The sequence below is a fragment of the Copadichromis virginalis genome, linkage group LG13 (assembly GCF_057382275.1).
Source record: "Copadichromis virginalis isolate Kocher_CV1m ecotype Utaka linkage group LG13, C_Virginalis_male_GT1.1, whole genome shotgun sequence".
NCBI lineage: Eukaryota > Metazoa > Chordata > Actinopteri > Cichliformes > Cichlidae > Copadichromis > Copadichromis virginalis.
Genome location: NC_140630.1, coordinates 31,888,603 through 31,903,563, shown reverse-complemented (window position 1 = coordinate 31,903,563; position 14,961 = coordinate 31,888,603). Strand labels below are relative to the sequence as shown.

Below are 14,961 nucleotides of genomic sequence, written 5' to 3'. Positions count from 1 at the left end.
ACCTGAATAAAAAATACTGATATATACAAATAACAGCTTCAGCTGATGCAGCCTGACTCAATCCTAGATGTTCAGCACACAGAGACACAGAGGTGCCGTTTAAAGTTTAGTGTTAACTTGAGTCACTGATCATTTGCAGCATTACAGAGTCTGGCAGTCTTTGCATGATGTCCACGTCACTGTAAGTTTCTAGCTGACTCTCAGGTGTGACAGGTGTGCCAGCAGGAAAGAGTAATAATAGCCTGCATCCTGAGGTTTTTCATGCAGGATTAAAGGAGCCAGGCTTTATTCACACAGCTAGGATTGTATTTTACACTGACCCTGGGTCAGTATAAGTATCATACAGTTTAAATGAAGCACTGAAACTTGCACATATTTATTACAGATGCACTGAAGCTAATCGAGATATTTGCTGTCAATCTGTGGCTGCGATTAAACACTTTAATGGAAACTTTATTAACTAGTAACTTCGTCAGTCATGACAGAAGCTAATATTTCTGTGCTAACATCGTTTAACCAGTAACAGCTTTACTCCAATATAAGCTAACGTTTACACCGTAACTTTAAGCTAGCACCATAAAGACGGTAAAACACGTAATAACATCTACAAATGCATCTTAAAGCTGTTATATTAGCACTCGGTGTATTACTAACATAACCACATTAACATTATTGACACTCGCTGGTCTGACTTTTAATAGTCATTCTATAAATGCTGTCCGTTTAAACGGTCTTACCTGTAAACACTGCTGTATCCACCGGATTGCAGCCAGAGTGGATTCTGGAGTCTTCCCACGCTCCTGTTAGTGATCCTCCATCTGGATGGATGATAACAACCTTCTGAACAATCTAGCTGGAGATGGCCCATATCTATGGACTGATAACAGCCGAAGCGGGTGAATAAAGTCACCCAGTAGCTAGCTGTGCCATTACCCAGCATACACCACTCCCTCCATAAATGCAATAAACCATACAAAAGTATCGTTCTACCTGTTTTTCAGGTAGTTGTTTACATTATATAATTTATTGTGTTCTGTATACGTCACTACAATGTGATTTGGAAAATGTCTAAATATACCGACAACAGGCACTTCCGCGGCAATCTCTTCAATCGGAGGACCCTTCACGTCAATTCCCGACGCGAGAGGGGTACCCTGCGCGTCCATAAGTGCAGCAGAGGGAGCCTGAGCATGCGTCACAAGTTTGACGAGTTGGGAGTGAGAACGTGTTGACATTCCAGAAGGATAACGCAAGGACACATTGTGCACACAGTGTGTGTGTCTGTGTGTGTGTATGTGTGAGACAATGTAATAATGGTTCATTGTCAGAAATTCCACAAAAGATAAGATATCTGGTTAAAATACATTTTGTCTCTTAGCTGACAGAAAAGAAGAGTGAATGTCAGAAACTTGTATTGTGAAATTCTCCCAGGGTTCTCTTACTCGTCCTGACGCTGTTCATGTTGCATGGCAGGTTTGCAGCTGTTACTGGACTGAAATGGGAGTTGTCTTTATATTAAACACCCCACAACATGATTATCCAGATATCCAGGTACCAGAGTTGCCTCTCTGCAGTTTCTCTCCTCCTGACATCCCCCCAAAACTCCCATTCCCATAAAGAGTGTGTCTGCTCCCAGACCATCAAAGGATGAATTAAAAAAACTGCAAAAATTCACAAATACCTCACAAAAACATTGCAATGAAACATCTACAACTGCACAAGAAGTAAACCGGTTAAATGCTGACTATAGGTATCTCTCTTCCAGTAAAGTAGAAGAGTATTTTTACCTTGCAAAAGAGTATTTTTACCATGGTAACAGGTGATCCACATGTATTGTGCGTGTTCTCTGTCCCTCTTGTATCAGGTAAGTAACACTTCCCATTTTCTTCAGAACTGTTCCCTGAGTCCATTTTGTTTCCCCCCCCCCCCTGAAGTTTCGGATACGCACAGCGTCTCCCTCTGAAAAAACACGAACAGGTTGGGTTTCGTAATCATGGTGTCGCTTCTGCTCACACTGTTTCTGTTCAATGTGTCTGCTTAGTTCAGGTTTCAGCAGGCTGAAGCGAGTCCGGATCTGATGTTTCAGGAACAACTCTGCTGGTGTACGACCCATCACAGTGTGCGGTGTACTGCGATACATGATAAGGAAGTTTGCCAAACGATGACTGAGTGGCAATGTGGCCTTACCATCTGCTTCCAGCACATTTTTCATCAGGGATCGTTTCAGGATTTGTACTGACCTCTCTGCTGCCCCGTTTGATGCAGGATGATAGGCAGGAACAGCTGTGTGTCTGATCCCATTTAACTCCAGAAACTGATTGAATTCCTTTGACACAAGTTGAGGTCCATTGTCTGAAACAAGCTCTTCTGGAAGTCCATATGAAGCAAATAACCCTCTCAAAACCTCAATGGTGTTGTGTGAGGTAATGGATGGCATAGGGAACACTTCCAACCATTTTGAATGACTGTCAATGACAACTAAAAAGTACTGCTTGCCTTTTTCAGCTAAATCAATGTGAATCCGTTGCCAAACTCTCTCAGGCCACTTCCACGGATGGAGTGGTGCAACGGGTGGTGACTTCTGTACAGCCTGACAGACTGAGCAGCTTTGAACCAGTTCTTGTATATCACCATCACAGCCTGGCCACCACAGGTAACTGCGAGCGAGTGCTTTCATACGACAGATACCTGGATGTTCATGATGCAGGTCTTCCAGCACTTTCTGTTGGTAAACCGGTGGAATGATGACCCGTTGTCCCCAAAGAACACATCCTTGTTCTGCTGACAGCTCATGTCTGCGTGTAAAGTAAGGCTTAAGTGATTCGTCTTGCATATAACTCGGCCACCCATTCATGGTGTAGCTCCAGACCTTGCTGAGGATTGGATCCTTCATGGTTGCTCTCTCAATGTCTTTAGCTACTATTGGTAGCTCTTCCACATGTGAGAAATAGAAGATACTTCCCTCCTCGGCAATGTTTTCTGGCGTATTCCGAGGTAGACGTGACAATGCATCTGCATTAGCATGTTCAGCTGATCTTCTATATTCAATGTCATAATTGTATGCCATTAGAATAAGAGCCCAGCGTTGCATTCTTAGTGCAGCGAGTGTTGGGACAGCTGACTTTGGCCCTAGTATAGCCAGCAGTGGCTTATGATCTGTTATGAGGGTGAATTTCCTTCCATACAGATATTTATGGAATTTCTTTACTCCAAAAATTATGGCAAGGGCCTCTTTTTCTATCTGGGCATACTTTCGCTCAGCTTCAGTTAATGTTCTTGATGCGAAAGCCACAGGCCTTTCCTCTCCATTTTCCATGACATGAGAGATGACTGTGCCCAATCCATAAGGTGATGCATTGCAGGCTAACTTCAATGACAGGTTTGTGCTGTAGTGCACCAACACTTTGTTCTGCAGCAGTAGACTTTTTGCATCCCTGAATGCTTTTGCACATTCCATGGTCCAAATCCATTTAGCATCTTTTCTCAACAGGTTATGCAAAGGCTGAAGAATGGTGGATGGATTTTCCAAAAATCGACTGTAGTAATTTAGAAGACCAAGAAAGGACTTCAGTTCAGTGACGTTTGTTGGTTCTGTTGCATTTGCTATGGCTGCTACCTTTTCCTCTAAAGGATGCAGACCATCCCTGTCAATACGATGTCCCAGGTACTCCACACTGCTCTGAAGAAAGTGGCACTTGGAAAGCTTCACTCTGACACCATGCTTCTCCAGACGTGTGAGTACTTCCTCCAACCTCTTCAAATGATCCCTTTCAGATGAAGCAGTGATGAGGATGTCATCCAAAAAGCAGGTCACATGCTCCATCCCCTGAAGGATTTGATCCATCACAGACTGGAAAAGAGCCGGAGCACTGGAAACACCATAGCTGAGGCGATTGTACTTATAGAGACCTTTGTGTGTGTTGGTGACCAGATACTTCTCTGATTCTTCATCTAACTGTAGCTGCTGATAGGCATGAGAAAGGTCAAGTTTACTGAAGGATGTTCCTCCAGCTAAAGTGGCAAACAAATCTTCAGTATTTGGAAGTGGATATCTTTCCTCTTCAACACACTGGTTGACACTGACTTTGTAGTCACCACATATCCTAATTGTTTTGTCTGCCTTTGGCACAGTAACAATAGGGGATGCCCACTCACCTTTCTCAACCTTTGAAATAACCTTCACCTTTTCCAATCTGTCCAGCTCCTTTTCCACAGCTTCTTTTAGTGCATAAGGAACTGGGCGAGCTTTACAGAAAATTGGTGTGGTGTTTGGTTTAGTGTGGATTCTAGCTTTAAATCCTTTTATGCAGCCTTGGTCATCCGAAAACACTGCCTGATGGCGCTGAATCACTTCTAGTACTCCTGGCTTTGCTTCTTTCTGCACCAGTACCTTGTGTACTGTGAAAATCTGTTTCCAGTTCAGCTGTAGTTTCTTTAACCAGTTTCGTCCAATCAGAGCTGGTCTGTCTCCCTGAACAACGATCAGTGGTAGGGTGATGTTTTGAGTCCCATACTGTACTGGTAACATAATATATCCACGCACAGCAATGTGTTGGCCTGAGTAGGACTTGAGCTTTAGCCCACTGGCTGGTTTTATAGGGAAATGAGTGAGATGCATCTGATAATACTTGTCTGATACCACCGACACTGCTGATCCTGTATCCAGCAGCATGGTGGTGTTCTTGCTCCCAAGCGCAACATCCACCGTGTATCCCTTCTCACTGGAGGTGATGGAGTACATTGAATAAACTCCAAAAAGTTCAGCTTCATTATTCCTACTTGAGCATTCATCCTCAGTTTCCAAATACTGAGTTTGCTGACTGAATTTTTTATTCGTGCAAGCACGTGCAATGTGTCCTATTTTTGCACAAACATGACACTTTTCACTCTTAAATTTGCACTCACGTGCTGAATGCTTTCCACCACAACGATAACATGGTTGCTTCATTCCTGTGTCTTTTTTAGGTCCCTTCCAGTTCTTTGGCTTGTTATTGCCCTCTTGCCTGTTCTGTCCTTTCCATCCTTTGTTGAAAAAATTTGGAGCATTTGTCAAGGCATTTACGTGGTGAGGGTCCTGGCGTCCTGAGAACTCCATCGTATTTTTCGAAGCGAGTTCCATGGATACGGAAATCTCACATGCACGTGGAAATGTAAGATCTTTTTCCGATAGTAGCTTGCGCTGCACAGCATCAGAACGCAGCCCACTAACAAAACGATCCCTCAGGGCCTCATCCAAATATTGTCCAAAATCACATGTGGCTGACAACTGCCTCAGGGCGACAACATAGTCAGAAACTGCCTCCCCTTCTTTCTGGTTACGTTTCTGAAAACGAAAACGCTCAGCTATCACCACTGGAGTCGGCTTATAATGCGCACTTAACGCCCCAGTCAGCGCTGCATATCCCATGGTACTCGGTACCCTCGGAGACACAAGATTCTTTAGCAGCCTGTATGTATCTGCTCCGATCACAGAGAGAAACGTGCACACTTTCTTCTCATCGGAAACATCATTTGCCAACATCCATTGCTCCAACCGCTCCAAATATGACTCAAAATCTTCCTTCGATTCATTATACTCTTCAACACGACCCACATGCATCGCCATGTTAGCTCACCAAAAGCTGTTTCGCTGCAGCCGTGAAGAAAACGTCTTTGTTTGTATTTTTTTTTTACATGTGAACACAGCCCTTCTACAGCCTCTGTCACGCTGTGGAAATCTTTAGAATCCTCGTCGCCAGTTGTGATATTCTGGATTAGGCTCTTAAAAAGATCAGGACAGAAGGACGTGGATAGGTGCCTTTATTGAACAGCAGGACATCACACACTAACTTGTTGTTTCTTAGCGGTGCAGAAACTACCCTTTTTTGTTGTTATATATTGGTCAACCAAGAACTAGCCCTGTAACAGGCACTTCTGTATTTTAACACTGGGGGGCAACAATCCACTCTATTACACAGAGTTATTAATATTAAACATCTAATTAAACCAGAATGTTTTTGTCAGTCCACCCCAACTCTCACGTAGCATAATGTGACATGTTTGTCGCATCCATTTAAAGTCAGCCAAGTGCTTGAAGAAAGATTTGAGCATCTCATTAGTTCCTGCTCTAAAGTCCAAGGATGCCTGTTTAACATTTCATGGAATTCTATCTAATGGTCCTTGAGATATTCCAGTCTTACCAAACATGGATACCTGAAAGTGCAACTCTACAGCCATCATTAGAGAACATTATAGTGTCATAATCCTGCATTGAACAGACATTTATTGTGAACATTAAATCTTAAATTCTTCCAGTTTAATCTTCCAGTATGTAATGTATAAATAAATAAAGTGTATTTATGAAGGTGGTTTCAAAGTCGTGGTAGTTAAAAAAAATGTAATCAAAAAGAGAATCAACTTCTACATTAAAGGAATGATTACACATTACACAGTGACTTAAAAGGATCACTCACTCTTCCATCTCAAGAAACTGATAATGCAACATGACACTTTTCACTGCCTTCTTCCTTCTCTGCCCTCACATTCTCTTTGCTTCCTCTTTCTCCCTCCCTCTCTGTCACACACTGATCTTTTATTGGCTAAGTGGTGGTCACTGTAAACTGACCATTCTTCCCACCCCCACATCTCTGTGTACCAGGGATGAAAGAAAGGCGCAAAAGATAACATCACTTAACTGCTTTTCAAAAATCCCCCATCTTCCATGCCTGTTCACTCTTAAACTGTGAGGATTAGACTACACAACATATGATATAAAGGGTATTTGAAATAACCATCTTCAGCTTAACTTGTCATTTTAACAGTAGCTTCATGCACTGGTTGATTTTCATAATTTTGCTTCTATAAAATGTTTTCGGAAGTCAGAGCATATTCAGTTAGACCTTGCATGTAAATTCTAATAACACATTTCCAATCATCTATTGTAATTTTACAAAGAAGAATTGCTGAGTAATGTATTAATATTCTAATTAAATATCCATCAGCAATGGTGTGCTTGGTACCAAAAACATACCAAGCACAGAATTCAGAAAGAAAGGAGGCAGGGAAGAGGAATCCAGCAGCTAACATTAGCTATGGCTGAGCCTGGCTACATTCATGGTGAGTAAACTATTTGCCAACGGTGTTTTATTTGCTCCTCAGCATCACAATGACAGCATTTGAACAGTGCTGTGAAACTGTTTGTAATCAGGGTATGCTGAAATTTGCTAAACTAGCAAATATTTATAGGATCTGCTAACATTCAAGCAAGAATATCTGTTCCCAGAGTTGTCTTGTTTCTTTATGTTGTTGTGGGTTCTTAAGAATGACACCATTACTTGAAGAGAAGGTATTTTATCGAACTGTGGTTCACATGTAAACAAAGCTTCGCCATCACAGTCTACTCCGAGGTAACTCCCCTTGCTCTCTAGCTCCCCCTACAGTCTAGGAGTATTAACAACATAAAACATGATACTAGGCAAATAAGGATTTGCTGTTATCATTACATCTTCCTTTTTTTTCAACAATAAAATAACATACCTACTTTCACAAACATAAACAGTCTCTATTTGTTTTTTACTTGTTAAACCAGGCTTTATCAAAGTAACGTTAACAACACAACTAGTTTTCAACAATTATGGTCCATTCAACACTAGTAACCAAACATAGTGAAACTTGCATAGATACTATGACATCATCTTCCAAACAACATGTCAACACATTACATCTGCTCAATCAGTCTCATAGGTGGCTTTACTTGTCTTACAGATCTTCTCAGTGTTTGTTCTTGTGTATGCATAGGTGTTTCAGGTGATAGTGTCTCATGTGTGTGTTGGGGTTGTTCAGCAGCCTCCAACCTCTGCTCCACTACTACTGGTCCCTTAAGAAGATCTCGGCGATTTCTTCTCAGCATAGCTCCATCTTCTCTCTGAATGATGTATGATCGTGGTTGATCTTTCCTTAGAACAGTTGCTTTCTATGCCCATGTGTTGGTTTTGTCTTTGAATCTCACTTGATCCCCAGCATGCAGTTCAGGTAGGTTTTTTGTTCCTCTGTCATAATAGAACTTCTGCTTTGCTTTTTGTTGCTCCTTAAACTTCTTCACGCTGTTTCCCTCTTTTGTTTTAAGCAGATTATCCTGAATGGGCAGGTTTGATCTCAGGCGTCGTCCCATAAGAAGCTGTGCTGGTGGCATACCACACTCAAGTGGCGTTGTGCGGTATACTAGCAGGCTTTGGTAGAAGTCAGCACCACTGTCTCTCGCCTTACTCATCAGCCTCTTCACTGTTTGGACGGACTTTTCCACTAGTCCATTAGATTGTGGGTAGTGCGGGCTTGATGTTGTGTGAACAAAGTCCCATTCTTTGGCAAACTGCCCAAACCTAATATTGGAGAATTGTGGTCCATTGTCTGTGAACACTTCACTTGGCACACCGTGTCGTGCAAATACAGCTTTCATAGAGGTGATTACAGCCTCTGCTGTTGTTGTTTGCAGTCTACATACTTCCGGATACAAAGAGTAGTAGTCTGTGACCATAATATAGTCCTTTCCTCCAGACACAAAGAGGTCAGCCCCCACTTTCTGATATGGTCGGTCTGGCACTGGGTGCGGCTTTAGTGGCTCGGCAGGATTGCTTGCTTGATATGTCAGACATGTTGAACAGTTCGACACTTCATTTGTCACATCCTGATTAATCCGTGGCCAGTACATCACCTCACGTGCTCTCCTTTTTACATTTTTCCATGCCTAGATGCCCTGCGTGTATCTTTTTGAGCATCTCTCCTCACAGGCTCTTTGGGATGACAATTTTACTTCCCTTGAACACCACATCATCCACTACAGACAGTTCTGCTCTGCAGTTCCAGTACTCTTGAATAACAGGTGAGCAGTTTTGCTTACAGCTGGGCCATCCATCTATGATGGTTTTGCGCAGTGCTTGTAACGTTCCATCTTTGCTTGTCTCCGTTCTGATGAGCTCCATCTTCCCTTCTGCAACAGGAAGTGCACTTGTGACCATGCTCACATATGCTCTTACATCATCATCCATCTTGGTGTTCGCTGGCTCATTCGGATCAACAGCTCGGGATAATGTGTCAGCTGTGTACATCAGCTTGCCAGGTGTGTACATCACGTTAAGCGTGTAACGTTGCAGCCGGATCATCATTTTTTGGATTCTCAGTGGACAGTCATTTAGTGGTTTTTGGAACAATGCTATCAGTGGCTTGTGGTCAGTTTCAACACTGATGGCCTGCCCAGACACAAACTGGTGAAATCTCTCACATGCGTACATTATGCTGAGCAGTTCTTTTTCAATCTGTGCATATCTTGTCTCTGCGTCTGTCATGGATCGCGATGCATATGCAACAGGCTGCCACTCATCATACTTCTGCAGAAGAACAGCTCCAAGCCCACTCTGTGATGCATCTGATGAGATCTTAATAGGTCTCATTGGATCATAAAACTTCAGAACTGGTTCCTTTGTAAGCAGATCTTTCAAGTCACGCCATGCTTTCTCATGTTCATGATTCCACTCCCATTCGATTCTCTTTTCAGTTAGCTGTCTCAGTGGCGCCATTTTTTCTGAGAGATTGGGTATGAATTTTCCCATGTAGTTTATCATGCCATTAAATCTCTGCACATCTTTCTTGCATTGCGGCCTCGGCATGTTTTCAATTGCAGACACCTTTTGAGGATCTGGTCTGATGCCTTCACTGCTCAGGATATCTCCAACGAATGTCAGTTCCTTCGCCCCAAGCTGGCATTTCTCTTTGTTCAGCTTCAGATTGGCTTTTCTGGTTGCTTCAAGAACATTTCTCAGTCTCATGTCATGTTCAGCTTTTGTGCTACCTCACACAATGATGTCATCCATTGACGTGTCGACTCCTTCCAGGTGTTCATAGATCATGTGTATTGTCTTGTGATACACCTCAGGTGCTGAAGCAATGCCAAACGGCAGTCGCCGGAATCTGTACCTGCCAAATGGGCTGTTGAACGTGCACAGTTTTGAACTTGCTTCGTCCAGCTTCAGTTGCCAAAATTCTGATGAAGCGTCTAGCTTGCTAAAGTACTTCGCTTTTGCAAACTGTGACATTATCTCCTCTCTTGTAGGTAGTTTGAAATCTTCTCTCTTTATTGCTCTATTCAGATCTCTAGGATCCATGCAAACTCTGAGCTTTGCAGTCTTTTTCTCCACAATAACAAGAGAACTCACCCACTCTGTTGGCTCATCGATCTTTTCAATCACTTCCAGGTTTTCCATCCTGTCCAACTCGGCTTTCAGTGGCTTTTGTAGAGCAAATGGTACTTTGCGGCATGGATGAATGACTGGTGTTGCACTTTCATCGACTCTGATTGTGTGTTCTCCAGCAAGGCAACCAAGTCCCTGAAATAGGTCACCATATTCCTTCATCAACTCATTATAGTCCATGTCATCATCAGGTTCCACAACGAGCACTCTTTTCACTAGGTTCAGACTCTCACAGGCATGTAACCCTAGTATAGGCTGCACAGTCTTCGGCACCACAATGAATGTTAGCGTATGCTCCTTCTCTTTGTGTGTCACTTTAACCATGCATTTTCCTTTCACAGGTATTTCTGCACCTGAGTATCCACTCACTTTCACCTTCGTTGCATGCATTTTAGGTCTAGGTCTGATTTTCTTGAACTCTGCTTCTGATATGACATTCACTTGAGCTCCAGTATCCAGCTTGACTTTCATGAGTGTGTCATTCACTTTGAGTGTCATTATCCAGTCCTTTTCACCTGTCTTATTGTCTGTCACTGCAGCTACATAGAGTTCCTCTGTGTCTTCTTCATCCACAGTATGGACTGCACTTTGTTTCAGGGTTTGAGCTTTGCAGCACCTAGCATAATGGTTATTTTTGTTACATGTATTGCATCTTTTCCCATATGCTGGACATTTTTTAGGAGGATGTTGCATTCCGCAGCGACCACAAGTCTTTTCTTTTCTGTCCCTGTTTGCTGGCGATTTCAATTGCAGTTTCATTTCAGCGGCAGCACTCTCCTTTTTGACTCTGTGTGTGTTCTTATTCACAGCATCCACTCTGCAGCTGTCACTAAGCAGTTCTTTAGCTTGTGCCCTCACCGTTTCAGCTGCTCTGCAGTGTTAATGCTTTTTCCAGGTCAAGATTTTCCTCTCTCACTTGCCTCGTCAAGTCCAATTGCTGATAGGTACAACGTGAAACGTTGCTTAAATCTTCTCCAATTTTCAGCCACATTTCCAGTCAACTGAAGAATCGGTGGTGGGTGTAAGCCGTCCATGCTTACGTCGCTAGGTCTCTTTTCTCTCCCTCGGCGAGTTAGCTACACTACGTTCACTGCTAAGCTGATCCGTCGGTACTGCTATATTGTAGTCCGTTACCTTTCTTCAAGTCCATCTTCTGACACCATGTCTTGTTTCTTTATGTTGTTGTGGGTTCTTAAGAATGACACCATTACTTGAAGAGAAGGTATTTTATCGAACTGTGGTTCACATGTAAACAAAGCTTCGCCATCACAGTCTACTCTGAGGTAACTCCCCTTGCTCTCTAGCTCCCCCTACAGTCTAGGAGTATTAACAACATAAAACATGATACTAGGCAAATAAGGATTTGCTGTCATCATTACAAGAGTTAACTATCATTTTGGCAAACTTTAGTTAGGTAAAGGTCTGTCAAAAACCTAAATTAATTAGATGGTTTCATAGATGTTATTTCAGTTTTCAATTCATTAAAAATCTGCTAAGTCGTGTATTAAATATGAAGTTAATTAATATCAGTTTTATGTGCTTATCGGTGTGATTTCCTGAAAGCTAAAGAGTAAGCTAATGTTAGCTGCTAGCTTCCATCAAGTTTCTATTTTCTTGGAAAAGTAATTAGGGTTAGGGTTCTTGTTTATTTTTTTTTACTTTTCACACATCTTGGCATTGTTTTGGTTAAGGAAACCCAGTGGACTTAAATATTTCAGTGTAGTCTTAACCCCCCTCAAGTATGAATGTGTGTGAAGGTTAGCTGGAAAGTGCTTAGAAGCATAGAAGAAAGTGCTTGTGTGAATAGTCGAAGGTGGTATGTTGTATAAAGCGCTTTGAGGGCTCCAGGAGAGCAGAAAAACACTATATAACAATCAGTCTAATTACCATTTAACTCAACAAGCATTTGTTTTTGTCTGCCAGATTTTAGCTGGTAATACTATTATATCCTTTTGTGGCTGCATTTTAGGAAAGCTACAATCTCTGATATCCAGTCCTGTGCAAACAGTCTTGATCTACTCCTCATTTCTTTATATATTACTCAGTCAAGCATAAAACGGCAAGTAACACAGGTGAATCGGTGTTAGTTGACAAATAGCACAGGTAAAACCAAATCTTTGAGCACTTTGTTAATCACAAAAACACATAATTGTTCCCGTTTCTTTAGTTGATTCTGTAAAAAAGAAAAATGACAAAGGACACAGTGTGACAGGTATAAAATTTTAGTTTTTCTGTTAAAATGCTATTAGAATATCTTGGCATATCTCTGCATGTTGTGCAGTGTATCCTTAAAAATGTGAGGACTGTCAGGAGAAGAGATACAACAGTGAGTGTCTTATTAAAGCTGAAACGTATCCTCAGATTTTGATCTACCATCTAAAGAGCATCTGGTTGGCAACAGCTTTGTTTTTTCAGCATGCCAATGATACACTGCCAATGCAGTAAAAGCAGGCCCGGATAGAAAAACATACAGTAGAACACTATCCATGATGGGTTGACCTCCCAGAGCCCGGATCTCAATATTACTGAAGCAGGAATACAACAGAAAGACCCCAAAAAGATAGTCCTGACACAGAACAGAAGAAAAAGCAGCCAACATCTAAAGAAGAACTTTACAATGTCAGTAGTAATATACCTGTACTTTTTTTTAAAACTATTTTTAAAGGATTGTATAGGTCTCAGAGTTCTGTTATTTAGACATAGATGATTTAATTTAACTACTTTGGGGGTATTTTAACTAGTTAGGAGCATTTTGCTTTTTCTTTAGGAGCAAATAGTTTTCAAACAGAGTGCCGCAAATAACAGGTATCCCTTTAGAAATGTGATACTTCTAAAAACCGTGTATTCCCACACAGCATTTAATTTAGCTAGTTTAGGAAGATTTCACTTTTCTAATAGTTTCACAGGCTAATAGTTTTTAAATAGAGCACCACAAACAACATGTATCCCTTTAGAAATAAACTGTGATACTTCTAAAAGTACATATTCACCTGTATCAACCCCAATGTGGCTTTAATGCAACTAGTCTTATAATTATCTACTAGTCTGCAACAGTTAGACTCGATGATTACACATAGATGATTTAACTACTTTAGGGGCATTTCACTTTTCTAAAAGTTTCACAGGCCAACAGTTTTAAATAGAGCACCACAAACAACATGTATTGTCATGTCCTCTGCCTCTAACGCCTTGCTAGAGTCGACATTCAGACTAAACTCCTCTTCAAAATGACCACGCAGACAAGAGGGTTTGACTTCACTCCCTTTACTTAGGCCAGTTGAAGTAGGGTAAAACTGAGAAACAACATGACATGAAATGCTCTTAGAAACCATAGATGAGGAGAAATACACAATAACAGTACAATGACTTGTTTAGCCGAAAGCGTTAGCTAATTCCCTCTTTACAAACTTTTCTATTAAGCAAACACTGCAATCACATTTCTTCAAGTAGATTGTTCATTAGTAAAGATGGAACAGAATAACATACCGACAATGCTCTTAAAGACCGTCTTAAGGGAGACAAATGCCACTACAGCAGCGGACGGGAGAACGGGAGAAGTCCTTGTCACTAGTGATGGGACGTTCTGTACCGAGGCTTCGGAGCGTGTGTCGAGTAATGGAGGGGGCGTTTCCGCGAAGCGCGTATCGAGGCTTGCCTCATTTATGGGAGGAGCTGAAAATGATGACGTCCGAAGCCTCGCTGCCCGGCTGTACCACGTGACTGGTTCATGAAGTGGTTCGAACTTTGCCGCGAGATATGACAGCGATATAAACCCCTCAGACTTCATTCAAAAATGTGGGTGTTTGATGGAGAGTTGCGGTTAGTGAGAGTTTGGAGACCGTTTGGAGGTTTATGAGAGTGAGGAAAGTCAGGAGAGAATGGAGCCAGCTAAGAAGAGGAGGATGTCCTCCCCTGTGTGGGAACATTTTGCTCTTATTCCTCCCAACAAGGTATGTAAATTTCTACAGAAGATGTATTTTCATGATACTGATGGTGCAATACAATTTATGTTGAGCTGTCTTGACTTTTGTACAAGGTGAAGTGTTTGCTATGTGCCAGGGAGCTGGGATATAACAACAACACCTCATCCATGCTTAGGCACTACAGAGCTTTGCATGAGAATAAGGGGGACACCGATTGTGGAGCAAGACCAGGTGAGCCATCAAATGCAATGATAATATAGGATGCAGTAATGTTACTAAATGATATAACAATATTATACAACTGTTATAAGTTACGTGTGTGATATTTATATTTGTGCTTTATCTTTATTGTCTTTCCTCAGGAGAACAATCTCAAATAGATGAAGACCTGGTCAGCATGGTGATTGAGGACTCCCAGCTATTTAGCATTGTGGAGGACAAAGGATTCAAAAGATTTGTTAAATCATTAAATCCTAGCTATGTTCTCCCCACTAAAAAGGTCATAAAAGCAGTGAAAATTTTGTTTTTACAGAATAAAATGTGAACAGGCAGGACTGAGGCTCAAAGCCTCAGTGTGTAGCTGTCCATACCTCAACGTTACAAAAGCACAACTACTGTCCACACCCCAACCATACCTCACCTCACAGTAAATGATCATTTCCATTTCAAGCATTTCCAAATAATCATTTCCCATACTGCCACTATAAATATACACAGTATACTGCCATCACTACAATATACATGTTTTACACACTCCTTTTGTTGTTGACATTTACAGGCTGTGTGCAAAATGCCACACTCTTAAAATTCATGCC

At 41.7% G+C, this 14,961-nt stretch overlaps 1 long non-coding RNA gene across 1 annotated transcript; it reads left to right on the top strand.

Moving 5' to 3' along the window:
- The first annotated feature begins 13,839 nt into the window (after nt 1-13,839).
- LOC146695978 (uncharacterized) lies at nt 13,840-14,697 on the top strand. The gene is made up of 2 exons (XR_014923477.1): nt 13,840-14,377; nt 14,509-14,697. It is a non-coding gene; the product is annotated as an uncharacterized LOC146695978 (long non-coding RNA).
- The last annotated feature ends 264 nt before the right edge of the window (nt 14,698-14,961 follow it).